Source organism: Diabrotica virgifera, chromosome 7, assembly GCF_917563875.1.
Source record: "Diabrotica virgifera virgifera chromosome 7, PGI_DIABVI_V3a".
NCBI lineage: Eukaryota > Metazoa > Arthropoda > Insecta > Coleoptera > Chrysomelidae > Diabrotica > Diabrotica virgifera.
This window is the reverse complement of record NC_065449.1, coordinates 178882183-178899270: the sequence shown is the minus strand read 5'-3', so window position 1 is coordinate 178899270 and position 17088 is coordinate 178882183. Positions and strand designations below refer to the sequence as shown.

Sequence of the window (17088 nt, the reverse complement as noted above, 5' to 3'; positions counted from 1 at the left end):
TCTACTGCGCGGCCTACAAGGATGCTTCCCTGTGATTCGTTCGTTCGAAGCCAAGTTGTCATTACCTGCGCTATCTGAGTTGATACTTTTTATATAATCCATTTTTGAAGTTATTCTTCTTTGGCGCGATTGAGAGTAAAATTTCATAAATCTGCGCGCATACGCACACAGACAGTATGGCGTTTCTATGCTAATCTTTCAAGATAGGTATGTATGTATATTATGTATCAGCGCAAATAAGTCATTAAAAGAATATATTAGTGTTTTTAGTAAATGTATTATTTATTATAATTTTTGGATTTGTCTTTCTCTGTAGTAAGATAATAAAATATTATGTAGGTATAACATTTTTATACGTATATTTGTCACCGTGTTGTGTAATTATATCCGAAACTTACGTGTCACTTCAAGTGGCTCGCTGGCGTAGTTGGTAGAGCGGTGGGTCAGAGAACGGAAGCACACGGAAGGTCGCGGGTTCCAATCCTGGACGATTCATATTTTTCTTTTAATTTTTGGTTGTTTTAATAAAAAATTTTTGAAAGTGGTAGATAAGAAAGTTAGTTTAATATTTAAATGAAATACAAATAACCTGTTAAGTATATTTACTTAGTTGAAATTATATAATAGAAGAATAACTTCTTACGTAAGTACAAAGTACACACACATTCTTTTTTTGTATTCAGTTTATTTTTGAATTTCTAAAGTAATTAAATTCAGTAAATTTTTGAAATATGAAGGAGGATCTAATTATTTACAGTTGACATTTCATCACTATCATCACTTGACTGACACAACATCGCAAAAGCACAGTCTTTTGTCATTCAAATTTCATTAAACTACTTCACTTGATAGTGGTTCTAGCTCGACTGACAGCGCAGGTGACCTCCTTGCTATGTGCTGTCGACATCGACCGCAACTTAACTAGTAGCATCCACCGCGACCTACACCTCCACCTCGACCTACTTGTTCTGTTCTTACCCTTAGTCAATTAAAAAAGTAGGAAAATCGGCTTTGAAAAAAACTTTGTGCTATTTGCAAACCGACATGAAAGCTGGACATCGAAGCAAAAGCACTTAAATAAGCTAAGAAGGATGCTTAACATAGCATGAACACAGAAGAAAACGAACACGGAAATATTGTCAGGAATGGGTAAAAAATACGAAAAAATAACCACCAGAAAAATAAGAAAGTTACACTATCTGGGACACGTAACGAGGTAACAGCGATATGAAATGCTAAGACTGATAATACAGGGAAAGATAAGAGGAAGAAGGAGTATAGGAAAAAGGAGAGTGTCACAGTTGAAAAATTTTAGGGACTGCTTTAAATGCAGTTCAGTAGAACTCATCAGCACAACGGTAAGTAGAATGAAGATAGTGATCATGATATACAATCTGATTGGGAGCCGGCATTTAAAGAAGAAGAAGAAGTCTCATGAAGATGGCGCCTAAACGTTAATGAAAATACAAATATTAACAATTTTTACAGTAAAAAAAATTGTACCCGTATTAGACAAGGCGAAAACGGCGGATTCGAAGGGAAAAATATTCCCATGAGATTTTTTTGCATAATCACATTCGTGAGACATTCCAGAATAAGGTTCAAGAAGTCGCCCACGTGAAAAGTGGGCCAATTTTTTTTAACAATTTTTTTTAATCAAATTGCAAGAATCAATATTTTTGGCCCGAACAATTTGTTTTAAATTTTTTGGACCATTCTGGACAAAAATGGTCTCTTCTACTTTTTCTCTAAAGTTGATCGTTTTCGACTTATAAGCAATTTAAAATTGAAAAAAAAAACGAAACATTGCGATTTTCAAGGCTTAATAACTCAGTTAAAAGTTATTGTTATGAAAGTTAATATATGACTAAATCAAAGTTTAAATCCCCCCCTACAAGATCCTGAAGAAATTTTTGTCATTATTTTATGACTAAGCTGTTATTTTTAAGTAATAATAATAAGCGCCAAGCACGTGTGCGGCGGCTGTAAATGCTGAGTGCGAGAGAAAAGCCATTCCAGCAGTCCAATTGTGCATCTTACTCGCACTCACATTTACACCCGCTTCAATACGATCTAACCGCTCATTGTTATTAATTAAAAATAACAGCTTAGTAGTAAATTAATGACACAGATTTCTTCAGGATCATGTAGCGGCGACTTTAAACTTTGATTTAGTCACTTTCTGACTTTCATACTAATAATTTTTAACCGAGTTATTAAGTCTTCAAAATGGCTATTTTCGCGTTTTTCAAATTTTAAATTGCTTATAACTCGAAAAAGATCAACTTTAGAGAAAAATTATAAGAGACCTTTTTTGTCCAGAATGGTCCAAAAAATCTAAAAAAAATAGTCCGGGCCAAAAACATTGAGTTTTGCAATTTGATTAAAAAAAATATTAAAAAAAAATTGGCCCACTTTTCACGTGGGCGACTTCTTGAACCTTATTCTGTGATATCTCACGAATGTGATTATGCAAGAATATCTCATGGGAATATTTTTCCCAACGAACCCGCCGTTTCCGCCTTGTCTATATGTAGACGAGTTTTATTGCTTGAAATAATTGTTCAGGTTGTTGAAAGAGAAGCTTTAGAAAAAATAGTGCTAAATATATAAATAAGTCAGAAAAACTATCGATGTGAAATTAGAAGTTCGAACTAACAGAAAAAATGCAACACGAATTAATAAACAAAACGGAAACCTTAACAAAACGGAATTCGCAGACATCTTTAACATTATTATCAATAGAGTCGCAAAAAACAACATTCAAGGTTATTATAAACGAACGATCCTTAGAATGTCTTTTAATTTCAGATTTACCCTTCATGGACCGTATAATGAATAAGAAAATTATATCCCGAGACATATCTGACCCCCTTTTCATTATTCAACATTCTTTATTCAGCTTTATATTCGTACACAAAATATTTGCATATAATCAGCTCTTAATATTAGACCGTAGAGTTTCGTACAAATTTTGATTAGATGGAGGATTTTCTTCTATCTCCTTTATATAAATTCGTGACTCATAATGGAAATTTATTTTGCATGAAGTAGACTTCGATAACTTACTTTCTAAAGAATATTATTAAATATATAACAGGCGATATTAGTCCTGGATCCCGCGTAAAAAATAAAAGATTATTAATATCAAGCTGAAAATTTGTTCATAACTTAACGGTGTCGACGGACAAACGGACAAACTTTGGTGTATGAGAACACTGGAATAGGGGAATCTTTAAAGGCAAGCGTCCACAGACTCGCATCGTACGCATCGGATTTTAGTTTGCCTTGTACAAAAACTTATGTAACCGCATCCACTGATCCGCATCGTACGGATCGCATTATCGGCAATCATTGTAAGGCAAACTAAAATCCGTTGCGTACGATGCAGGGTCTGTGGACGCTTGGCTTAAACGTAATAAACGTGTCAAGTTTATGATTGTGAAAACTAGCAGGCTGTTTTTAAGTTTATTCAATAACCAACATTATAAGATGAAAAAATGTTTGTCCGACAAAAATGTTGGGCATTTTAACCAGTGTGACACGCAGAACATGTCAAATGACAGGAATTATGTTGGTGATAAATAGTAGTCTAATTTTTTGAAGTTATACTTCTTTAGGCGCGATGGGAGTGAAATTTAATATGCGCGAATTCATCAAAAACCTTGTTCCCCGGCGCAGACGCATTATACCTTTGCTCTGATTGGGTGTTTAAATGCAAATGACATGATAATAATTGTTCGATATGGAGGTTATGCATAAACAAAAATATTGTATATTAGTTTTTATTGTTGTGAGGACACAGACAAAAGCAAGTTTATAATTGTAGTAACTTTTTAAATAGTTTTTAAAAACAACAGGTACGTACTTAATTGTAAATGTTTCAGTATTGTAATAAAAAATTACATACGTACTTACCTATTTGGAAAATGTATGTACCTATCTAGTAGGTAATGCTTTGATTTACATAATTTGATTACCAACACAATTTCTACCATTCTTCATCTAATATACCTATTGTTTTCTTACTCTATGTTTTGTTGTATTTTAATATTTTAATTCCCTTTGTGAACACACACACACACACACACAAATCAAACTAATTTGATTAAATTCAGAACTGTCAAACAGTAAAACGTTCAGTTAGCCTATCTTCCCACATGACAAGTACGTGTAAGTGGTTAAGTTGGGTGGCGGGTGTGTGTAAGTGAAATCATTTCTTTGCGGCATTTTTCAATGTGTTTGTGGGTGTTTTATTCTTTTATTTTTTTAAATTTTGGTATTGTTTTAATAAAAATGTTTGGAAAGTAGTAAGTATTAAAATTAGTTTAATATTTACATAAAATATAAATAAACTGTTTAAAGTACATATGTATATTAATTTCGTTGGAATCATATAATAGAAGTATAACTTCTTACGTGCGTACAAAGTACACACACATTCTTTTTTTGCATGAGAGTTTAATGAAAGGGTAAAAAATCAATTGGAAGTTCTGTCCGATAAAATTCATGGGAAGTTTTCGTAGTCCGACGTTCTATATAGACATCGGACTACGAAAATTTTCCATGATTTTTGTCGGACAGAATGGCACGCTTATACGCATCCAGTAACTGGCGTCAGTCGCGCTGACATGACAGCGCTGGCATGGTAGTGCCATCATGTAAACACTTTTTTGTGCCAGTCCAGCGCTGTCTACCAGCCCTGTGTTTAGAAAGCTGGTCTATTTTTCATGCCAGTGAGACTGGCGTCAGTTACTGGATACGTCTAAACGTGCCAGAACTTCCAATAGATTTTTTACCGTTTCTTTAAACTCTCATGCAAAAATCAGACTGCTATTTATCACCAATAAAATTCCTGTCATTTGACATGTTCTACGTGTCTGACTGGTTAAAATGCCCAACACTTTTGTCGGGCAAAAATGCCAAACAATTTTTCATATATTATATAACGATGGCTATTGAATAAACTTAAAAACAGCCTGTTAGTTTTCACAATCATAAACTTGTCAGGATGGCACGTTTATCATGTTCCACAATTAAAGATTCTCCTGTTCCAGTGTTCCCATACATCAAAGTTTGTCCGTCTTGACACCGTTATGCTATAAACAAATTTTCAGCTTGCTATTATAATATTTTATTTGGTACGCGGGATCCAGGACTATATATTTATAAAGTAACGCAATTCATCGAAAACTCTTTGTGATATTCAGTTCATTTAGACAAAATGATTGGTAATAACATAATATCGAACCCGACAGCTATCACGATAATAATCCCTAACAACGGCCAGAGTAGCTAAAAAGTAAAAATAACGTATTCCAGGAAAAATAACTGAAAGCCGCAATAGGTAGATCACGGTAATAAAATTTCAAAATTGTAAAATTGATTCAACACGTTCAATACTTCTGGCAAAACGGATCTAAAAGGGGTATTCTGTCTGTTATAATATGTTTAATATACCTACATATTATGAATATTTTAAATAAATTGGAGCAAATAAATAAAAAAGTTGAATAAAAGATGACAAGAAACCATTTACTATTTTACAGGTATTTTAAACATGTGTTTAGAAAACTTTTCACTTTGTTAGGCATTCCCCTAAGAGCAACATTATTTTTTAAATATTTTAATAAACTATGACTATCAAACAGATGACAAGTACTGCTTATCAAATATTTATAAAAATTTCTGTTGGCGATATAAATTCTTGTGAGTTTTAGGCTGCTTTTAGCAATATTTTACCAGTCTCCATTGGAAATTATTGGCTGATATCCCTTACATTGTCCATTCATCTTTCACGGGGCGTTGCTTTTGTTATTTTTCCTTGGGGTCTCCATTTCTGGATCACTTTTACAGCTCGATTGTCTGCCAGTCTTTCTAAATGATCAAGCCAGTTTAATATTTGGTACTTTACAAATGTCTGTCATCTTAATTCTCCAAGTACCATCGGTACAATTCTTCTTCATGTACCATGTTATTTTAGAACGTTGCGTTGGTTACCATCATAGCTATCTTAATTTTATTCACTGCCACCCTAAATAGGATGTCTGTATTTGCATAATATTTTGTGGCAACCTATATTTGGGACATTTCATTACAAATTCGAAGTACATACTCCAGCTTTCTTTTCTTTATGCTTTTTATAATCTCAGTAGTCTTGTTGAGTCTAGTATTGTGGAATTTCGGATCATCTTGTTCCAAGAAAATTTTAAAATTAACCAAATTAAATAGGACACCATAAAGTAAGACCTAGAACACGTAGCAGCAAAGTAGGCGGATCAGCAGTGCCATTTTAGGTCTCTGTTACATAATACAATGGGCAATGTGCAGAGTTATAAAAATTTTTTTTTTAATTAAATTAATTGACACAAAAAGAAGAATGTATGTAATTTATTTAATTTAAAATACATTTTACTGCTGTTAGAATACAGAAATAAAAGTTTATTGCACAAATAAACATTGATTTTTGCTTAAATTCAATGTTCAAACTTCCAAGAGGCAGATGGGAGGCAGCTTGAACATTGAATTTAAGTGAAAAGTAATGTTTATTTGTTCAATAAATATTTATTTTTGTTTTCTGACAGCAGTATAATGTATTTTGAATTAAATAAATTACATACATTCTTCTTTTTGTGTCAATTAATTTAATTTAAAAAATTATTTTTAAACACCCTGTATAATTAATCATGTTAATGTTTATATTACTGAATAGGGAATTGAATAACCTTTCAAATGAGCTAGCACTCGACCCCTATTCCCTTTTAAAAAAAATATTCGATTACTTCATCACGCCCAGATGGATGACGTCACTAGTAGGATATATATGTCAAAAAATCATAATTTAAAAATCGAATAACTTTTGTATTTTACATTTTTTTCTAATTCTGTAAATAAAGCAGTTTACAGGGGGTCAAAATATAGTGAGTAACCCTGTACATCAGGGGTGGGCAAATACTTTTAAGCGCGGGCCAAAATGAAATTTTCAAAATGTTTCCCGGGCCGGAGGACTATATATCACGTACGCACTCTGCGCTGTGTACACGCGAATGTTTTTGGTAGAATTCTTTCACTACCAAGAAATTTTTTTGAAAAAAATTCTTCTTCGTCTTTTTGTATAAGCAGGACTCTGTTTTTTCAATGTGCCTCCAGTAAGTTGTCGTTCCATTGTTTTCATTGTCTTCCCACTGATCGTCTTCCTATTGGGAAACTGTCTGTCGCTGTCCTCTATTTGTTGTAATTCGGCTTACGTGGTCATTCCATTCTACTCTTCTGTTTCGTATCCAGTTATTAATGTTCTCCACCTTGCATCTTGTCCTATTTCTGTACTTCTAGCTCCGTCCCATAGTGTCTTACCATCGATTTTTCGAAGGGTTTTCATCTCCACTGTTTCTTGGTCTGATGAATGTTTTGTAAGTTCTGCCTTTCATTTCTTTCCGATATTTTTATTTCTCCATATTGTGTCATTCAGGCAACCTGCGGCTCTGTTTGCTCTTTCACTTGATCTTCCACTTCTGTTGCGAGCTTTCCGTGGCTAGATAGTGTGATGCCTAAAACGTCATCACTTGTTCTATTATCTGACCCTCCAGCTCTAATTTACCTCTTATTTGATTTGCTGTTATAACCATGCATTTAGTCTTTTTTGGGGAAATTAACATGTTAAATTTTCTGGCGGTTTCATTAAATTGGTGCAGCATATTGTTGTAAATCATCTTTACTCTGAGAGATTAGTATTATTTGCATAGCAGATTATTTTAAGTTATTTTTCTGCCATTTGGTATCCCTTTTTAGTTCTTACTATTTTTATTATTTCATCCATGATCAGGTTGAACATTAAAGGACTCGGGAAATCCTCCTGTCTTATCCCATTGCCAGCTTCAGTTGGGTCAGTTAGTTCACCTGCCCCTTGTATTTTTATTCTGGAAGATGTTTTCGATCGTTGACAAAAATACTATAAGTATCATTTTAAAACAAAAAAAAGACTGTTAATAATAGATAATAATAGTAATAATACATTGTCTTACTATTGTGTACATGTACATGCAAATAATTTGTGCCGAGTAAAATATGTCACGTAATTTTTAAAGAAATATGGTCCATTGTATTATTCATAACAAGGATTCAGATACAAAATGAAGATATTGAACAAGTAGACAAACGGATTCTGTATTGCGGAAGAGTAAAGAGTTAAATCCGAAATCAGGAATTCGATCAAGAATACGGCATTCAAGAGCAGCCTTTTTGAAGATGAAATTTCTGAGTAACCAAAGACTCAATCTGCAAATTCGATATCGCATGGAAATCATTCTTTATGGTGCGAAGATTGGACTGTTAATGTTGACTTAACAAGAAAGCTGGAAGCTTTTAAAATGTGACTTTTTAGGAGAATTTTGAAAATACCATGGACTGATCATATTACAAACGAAATGGTGCTACACAGAATGAAAAGAGACAGAGAATTTTTGACTATCTTTAAAAGGAGAAAGATATCATATTTTTAGCACAGAAATGATAAGTATGAGCTGTTGCAGCTGATTATAAAGGGTAAAATCGAAGGAAAACGGGGTCCTGGTAGACGACAAATAAGCTGGCTGAAACCAAAACATCACTGCCTCGAAGAGTGAGAGTAGTGCCCATTCAATTATATATAGTAAAGTAGGGATATGGTTACAGCTGTTCGAAATTATTATACCTACTCTCTATTATTTATATAATTAACTATTTAGATGGGAAATAAGCCACAATTAAAGTGAAAAAATAATTTTATTGATTATTTTTTGATGATTTTAACTTCCAATCGTATAGTAAGATATTTGATCACGTGTTTAATTCTGTCCAATCAGATTAAAATTATACTGAGAATTATCTACTGTAGAAAATTACCGATAGAATTTTTTTAAGTAGATTGTTTCTGTTTGATGGCAACCAGTTTCCTAGTTTTGGCAACTGTCACATTTAAGAAAATATCCATAATATACGTATTAAAAAATAATCTTACGAATATCACACGACAGTAAGAATAAATTAGAAAATAATGTTTCATTTTTACTCAAATTTGTTGTCATTGGGCAATAGCCACTCGAGCCCTGCGGGCTCTCGTGTCTATTGCCAGACAACAAATTTTCGAAAAACGGTCGCATCATTTTCAATTTATTCTCACTCTCTTGTGATATTATACCCGATAATAATATTGATAATATTTTCACTTTAATTGTGGCTCATTTCCCATCTAAATAGTTAATTATAAAAATGCCACAAGGAAATAGCTTCAGAACAACATTATTTATATATTTCATTATTTATATGAACACTACGCACACTAATACCGGTAATTTCAACAAAATCTCATAAAAGAGATTAAAAAAAATCCTTGTATGTTTTTTCAACGGGCCGGATAAAGTAAGCGAAAGGGCCGGATGCGGCCCGCGGGCTGGCTTTTGCCCACCCCTGCTGTACATCCTTCTAAAAGCGGCTCTGGTCTGCTCAATTGTGGATCTAATTTTACCGTGACTATCTGCGTTACAATCTAACTGATATTCAACGTAAACAATTTGATCAACTTGCTTTAGTTTGGTACAACTTACATAAATAGACGGTTTTATATCCTGTTGTATACTTATTACAAGTATTTTGCTTTTCCTTATATTCAGATCCAGACCTGCTTCCTTTTACAGCTTTCAACGATACTGTCAAGTAATGTTTGTAGATCTTCTTGACTAGAGGCTAGGAGTACTGTGTCGTCCGCATATAGCAATTAATACCACCCGACCTATCAACTAACGAATAATAAAATGGAGTGGTGTCATTGTAACTTGCAAGTATATACTACCCAAATTCACTTTGTCTCTGACCTTGAGATGCGCAGTGATTTCAAGTATCTACATATTGGTTGGCAAGGTTGGATGGCAAAAAAATGCTCACTATACTACTCGCGAAATCGATCGAAGTTCAGCGAGTATGAGAGTGTAGACAGTTACTACATGCGACTTCGCTTTGCTTCGGTCTACTTCCATTCTGTGGCGGTTTTTGCGACCGAGTCAAAGGAAACGAATTCGGTATCGCTCCGCTGAATGTGACAAGTACTTCAGGCGTCGGTCAACTTTCCCGAAGTAACTTCGCGAGCTTGTGGTGCTTGCTTATAAAGTAGGGGTGGCCAAACTGTGGCTCGCGAGCCACATGTGGCTCTTTGAAGGATTATCTGTGGCTCTCAATAAATGTACCTTACTTTTAATTTTTGTGTTTTAAAATGACAAATTATTGACAACAACAAATATAAAAGACTCTAACATTAGACTTAGACAAGGAGACCCCTTATCATCGTTCCTATTTAATTTGGTCTTAGAATAGTTAATAAGTAAAATATCATCTGAGCTGACAGGGGGATTTGCAAATCGAGGATCAAAACTATTGTGGGCCTTTGCTGATGATCTAGGTACAGTCGCTCATTCTACAAAAGACGTGAGGGTGTTTTCACAACTAGTGGAAGGAACAGGTAGTCTGGGCCTTCGAATAAATGAAGAGAAGACGAAAAACGTGAAAGTAACCAAAAATCCAAGACCAAGAGTTAGGCGGAACATAACTATTAATGACCGCAACTTCGAAGTAATAAAAGAGTTTAAATATCTAGGGGCAGTTTTCACAGATGACAACCGCATATAAAATGATATTTCAGAAAGAATAACTGCGTGGAATAGAGCATTATTAAGATCTAAGACGCTAAAAACGCAATCTAAATTAAGACTGTATGTCAATTATTGGTCCAATTGTTACAATATGGGAGTAAAACATAGACTCTACAGAAGCGGGAAAAAATAGGCTGCTGGTGTTTAAAAGGAAAGTTCTCAGAATGATATTTGGCCCTCAAAGAGATAAATTGACAGAAGAGTGGAGAAGGCGCCACAAAGCTGAATAATTGGTGACTGTATGGTACTAAAAACATCGTAAGAGATATAAAAGCTAAGATAAGATGGGCAAGTCATGTGGTAAGATCAGAGAAAGACAGTGTATTAAAGACAGTGCTTTTTGAGAAACGGTAGAAGATCAGTAGGCCGTCCCAGAAAAATATGGAAAGATGATAAATAATTGAAGTATTCTTAATTAGAAAAGGCTGCTTGTAGAATTATTTGCATATTTGAAACAACGATGTGAACCATTTTCTTTTACTTGAAAGTTCGTGTAGTCCAAACAGTATGAGAAAAATTAAATACCTTTTTTGTACTTTTTAAATAATTTGCGTTTAATTGCGGCTCGCGAAAAATTTCAAATTTTGAAAAATTGCTCGATTATCAAGAAGCTTGACCACCCCTGTATAAAGATTCAAGACGTGGCACTTAATTTGAACTTAGGTTCAGTGTGTGCAATGTGTACACGACGTCAGTAGTACAATATATTATGGTTAAAGGTAATTTTCAATTCTTTAATAGTTATTTATGATATAAGTGTTAAAAGTACACGTTTAAGGCACGCATGTGAAAGTTTGCAGAATCAGCGAAGCGAGTTCTGCAATTCACATGAGTGCCTTAAAAATGTACTTTTTTACACGCATATTATACAATATTTTTTCTACAAACGTAATTACAGGACAATATCTACAAAAACTTTTACTTGAACTTGACTGACATTCCATTTTTATATTTTTTTGACATTACATCAAAATTGCCTATACGGTCAATACGAACTGCTTTGCCTTAAAAATTTTAAAGCACTAGTGCCTTAAAATAGCATTTTTAACGCTCGTATGGAGTGCTAAAAATTGCATTTTTAACACGGTTGTAGAAAAAATATATTTTTAGACAAAAAATAGAATAAGATATGAATAGTTACTTATTTTGTAGTTTTGTTCTTCAAATCAGGTTTTGTTTATATTTTACGATATCACTCAACATGGGTAGAACTTACCTAGAACAAAAGAACTCAATGTTAATTTACATATAATAAAAATCGCAAACATTAATTTTTAAATAAAAATAAGTTTTTTTGATAGTCATTAAGCATCGCTACGAAGTTTAATAAAATGTTACACTAATATTTTGTATGTTAATACAGTTAATATCGGTAATGAATGTTAGTCAAAATTGCCTTCTTCAAAAGCTTTTTCAAGATAATGCGAAATCAAAAATGTACAAGATAGCTACAAGATCTATAATATTACATAATACCGAAACTAGGTCAGTAACATAAAAAACACTAGTGAAAACAACAGAATTGATACTTCCTAGAATAGCTGGAAAACCACGAAAATCAAATCACAAAACAAACAAAAATTTACCACTTCTAAAATTCACTTATATTCTACCCCATTGCAAGAAAAAATAAACAAAATGTCGCAGTTCCATGAAAATCATTTTGTTTTCTGTTTTTTTTTAATCTACTTATGTAAATACGTCTTGTCAACTGTAAACTCACGAATTTTTAAAGGCTTGCATTATTAGGTACTGAAAAACATTTTGAGATTCATTATAGTGTAAAAAAATTCAACATTAACCAAGAAAACGAATTTGTACCTTCTACGGCAACACAGTTTGATGTAAATTCCAATTTCAGTCAAAGGATATTCGCGTTAATTATACAGGACATTGTTCTCCGCAAGTTGTTATCAAATAAAGGACAGCTACAGCTGTAATATTCCGAAATTGCGTTCTGCGGTTAGCAAGGCAACAGGAACCTAACTGTAGAGCGGAAACGTATATAATTTTTTAAAAGACAATACAACATGTAGACAATGGGTTTGTAATATTAGTTTTTCTTAAGAACGTAATGAATACGAGGTTATTAACTTATGGGTCTACAGCTGACCGGTATGTTACTACTATGTATATACTAAAAGCGCAAAAATACTGTACATATATACTAAAAGCGGATTATAAGGCAGTTAATGAAAAAATGGAGAAATAAAGAAACAACCGCTAAATGGCGTTTAGTTCCTATTTATTCTCATTGGTTTTGGATAAGGTAACAGCGAAACTAACTATAGGATAACATTCCATGGTGCTTAATGTATGCTGATGATGTAGTGTTGGTGGGAAATAGTGAAGGCGACTTAGAACAAAAACTGGAACAGTGGAGGCAAGCTCTTGAGGAAAAAGGATTTAAAGTTAGTCGGACAAAGAAAGAGTATTTGGAATGTTTGTTTACAGATGGAGTTACTACAAATAAAATTGTATCTTTGGATGGTGAAATAATTGTGAAAATTGAGTTTTAAGTATCAAGGATCTGTATTACAGAGTATGTAATGGAGAAATAGATGGAGATGCACGCAATAGAATTAGGGTTGAATAGATGAAATGGAAGGAAACGAGTGGTGTGCTGTATGAAAGAAAAAAATATAATAAAACAGCCATAAGACCGGCTATGATGTACGGAACTAAATGTTGGGCAGTTAAAAAGAAATAGAAACAACGAATGCATGTGGTGGCAGAAATGAAAAGGCTTAGATGGATGAGTGGAGTAAATTGATGCCAAAATGAAGGAGTATAAGTTAAGACAGTTCGCAGTAGCGTAAACTTGTTAGTTCCTAATGTTGTATTTTATTTGTTGTAGGTATTTTTAGAGAGATGTCTATTTTAAGAGAACGATGAAGAGAAGAGAAAAAAAAGAACGTATTTCTTCATAAACTTTTTCAGTTCATCTCATCGGATATCTGTGAAGCAATGTCTGATAAATAGGACCTTCTTCTTGCAGTACCGTCTCCTATCGGAGGTTGGCTACCATCACAGCAATTTTATCTTTGTTGGCTGCAGCTCTGAACAATTGTATTGAACTGCACCCGTACCACTCCCTTAAATTTCGCAACCAGGAAATCCTTCTACGTCCCACATTTCTTTTTCCCGAGATTTTTCCGAGTAACATTCCAAGATAAATAGGAAGACTCGACAGGAAATAGATGGAGAATTTGAAAGCCAGAAAGGCAACAGTTATTGATATGTTCTTCCCATTTTAATTTGGTATCAAGTGTAACACCGAGGTAGGTATAGTGGTTTTGAACATGTATAATTCGATTGTTAATTTTTAGACTACTGGATATTAACGATAAGCGATGACGAGTAGACAACACCATAGCGGAGTTATAGTAAGTTCAAACCTTGATTAAGAAATTAATCTCTAGTACTGTACATAATCAGTTTTATGGAATCAATAGATTCATAATAAGAATTTTTGGAGGTGTAAAAACAGAAATCATCGGCGTGTTGTAAAATATTACAGTTAATACTCATATCATGCAGATCAATAGTATATAGCTTAAACAAAAAATGGCTTAGCACAGATCCCTGCATCAAACCTTGATAAACTACGCTTGGAGCAAACGATCTATTATTGCACTGAATGAATACTATTAGGCCAGCTCCCTGCCTATCGAACATCAGTTTGACGTTCGATGACATACCATTCTAGAGAGCCGTGGAATAACTCGAACATTCGAATCGAGACGTAGCGGCATCTAGAAATCTCCAGACATTGAAACGGATAATATAAATCATCATCATCGTCATCAACAGCTATTCCATCCATGTCGGATGTAAGCCTCCCTTAGGTGTGTACATTCATATCTGTTTGCTGTTTTTTGCATCCAGTCATGGCTGGCCATTCGCTTGATGTCTTCTTCAGGTCCATCTTGTTTGAGGTCTGCCTCTACTTCTTTTGCTTGCCCTTGGTCGCCACTCGAGAATTCGCTTTGTCCAGCGGTTATCTTCCATTCTTCCTATGTGTCCTGCCCAGTTACATTTTAACATGGCAACCTTCTGGATCACATCTGTTACTTTGATCGCCTTCTTATCTCTTCAATGGACTTGAGATCACTGAGCTTAACGTTGAGCATTCTCCGTTACATAGCTCTCTGAGTCACTTGAAGTTTGTGGAGTATGCTGTTGTTAAAAACCCAAATTTCGGTTCCGTATGTCAGAACTGGCAACACGTATTGATCGAACGTTCGAACGTTTTTGCCTTTAAAGTATTTGGCAAGTTTGATTTAAATACTGTTTGTAATCGACCAAATGCTGCTCAACTTTTATTGTTGTCCATAGTTATATTCCCATTTAAATCTAGAGATTCGTTGGTTAGATATTTAGTTTTTGCTTAATTTATTTTTAATCCTATTTCTTTTGATTTGGTATTTAGGTCCAATAGCATTTCCTGCATGTCTTCTCTGTCTTTTGCTATTAGCGTAACATCATTGGCAAATCTCAGATGGTTTAGGTTTTCGCCGTCTATCGTCACTCCTTTATTTGCCCATTCTAAAGTTCGTAACATATCTTCTAGAACTAAGGTAAATAGTTATGTGTAATAGAATCTCCTTGTCTAACCCCCCTTTCCAGTTTTATCTTTTCTGTTTTTCCTTTTGTTTTTATTTGCGATGTTGCATTGTCATATACAGGGTGTCCAGAAACTCTACCGACAAACGAAGACAGGAGATTCCTCAGATAATTTTAAGACATTTTAACCCAATTCACCTAGTCCGAAAATGCTTCTTAAGGGAGCTAGAGTTCTTTGAAAATGGCGTCATGTAATTAGTTTTTCTTAAATACCTCCAGAACGCTTCTATTTAGAAAAACGAAAATTGGTATGCGTACTTACTTTCCATAAATGAATCGATTCCATCCATTGCAAATTTCTAGTACCGGTCATAGGCGTCCGTTTTGGGTAGGGCAACGGTTATTTTATCGCCTAACTTTTTTGTCTTTAATTTTTAAGCATTTTTGACTCTGAATTATTAAATTGTGAGGTATTCTAGTACTAAAAGCGACTCTCTTACTTTAAGTCGATAGGATACACAGTTTTCTAGAAAAATCGATTTGAAAATTTTTCGTTCTTTGAATTTAAAAAAAAAAGTTTAAAAAAAAACTATTTAGAAAGATGAAAACTGGTACATTTATTTATATTCCAGAGATTAATCGATTTTATTAATGGCGAATTTCTAGTACCGGTCATAGGCGTCCGTTTTGGGTAGGTTAACAGTTATTTTATAGCATAACTTTATTGTATTTAATTTTTAAATATTTTTGACACTAGATTATTCAATTATGAGATATTCGAGTACGAAAAGTTACTCTTGCTTTAAGTTGCTAAAATACATCGTTTTTTTTTTTATTTAAAAAATTTCTTTTTTCAAATTCCCAAAACTAAAAACTTTCAAATCGATTTTTCTAGAAAACGGTGTGTCCTACCGACTTAAAGTAAGAGTATCTTTTAGTACTACAATACCTCACAATTTAATAATCCAGTATCAAAAATGCTTAAAAGTTGAAGACAAAAAAGTTATGCGATAAAATAACCGTTGCCCTACCCAAAACGAACGCCTATGACCGGTACTAGAAATTTGCAATAGATGGAATCAATTCATTTCTGGAAAGTAAATATGTATACAAGTTTTCATTTTTCTAAATAGAAGCGTCCCAGAGGTACTTAAGGAAAACTAATTACATGGCGCCATTTTCAAAGAGCTCTAGCTCCCTTAGGAAGCATTTTCGGACTAGGTGAATTGGGTTAAAATGTTTTAAAATTATCTGAGGAATCTCCTGTCTTCGTTTGTCGGTAGAGTTTCTGGACACTCTGTATATACTTAATGATTTTTGAATATCGGTCATCAACTCTATTGTTGCTTAAGGCATTAAGGATTGCCCAAATTTCTATTGAGTCAAATGCCTTCTCGTAGTCTACCATAGCTATCCAGAGTGTTATGTTGTATTCGTTTGATTTTTCGATTAGTGTTCTTATACCTTGAAAATGGTCTATGGTGCTATAACCTTTTCTGAATCCTGCCTGTTCCCGAGGCTGATAACTTTCCAGTTTAGTTGTTAGACGCAATGTAATTATCTTCACAAACAGCTTATACAAGACTGATAAGAGGCTAATGGGTCTATAGTTTTCTAATTTATATTTATTTCCCTTTTTAGATATGAGTATTATAAGAGCGTTTAACCAAGCTGTGGTGGGTACTTCATACATTTGTTAAATATAATTTTTAGCATTTTTACGATGTTTTGTCCTCTTATCATCTCCAATACTATTCCGTCTTCACCCTATTCCATAATATAAATACAGAATAATATTTAGAGTTAGTTTAAGACATACATTTGTATTGTTAAGCAATAAAAT

General features: G+C 33.7%; 1 protein-coding gene across 3 annotated transcripts in view; it reads right to left on the bottom strand.

The window, feature by feature from the left end:
• The window catches only part of LOC126887867 (rho guanine nucleotide exchange factor 10), a 414596-nt gene that overhangs the window by 292190 nt on the left and 105318 nt on the right, over nt 1–17088 (bottom strand). Inside the window, exon 2 of one of the 3 annotated variants that reach the window (XM_050655767.1) lies at nt 11821–11895. The exons of the other annotated variants lie outside the window; for them this stretch is intronic. The gene's annotated coding sequence lies outside the window, so the exon portion shown is untranslated. The remainder of the gene's footprint in view (nt 1–11820; nt 11896–17088) is intronic. 3 annotated transcript variants of the gene reach the window in all.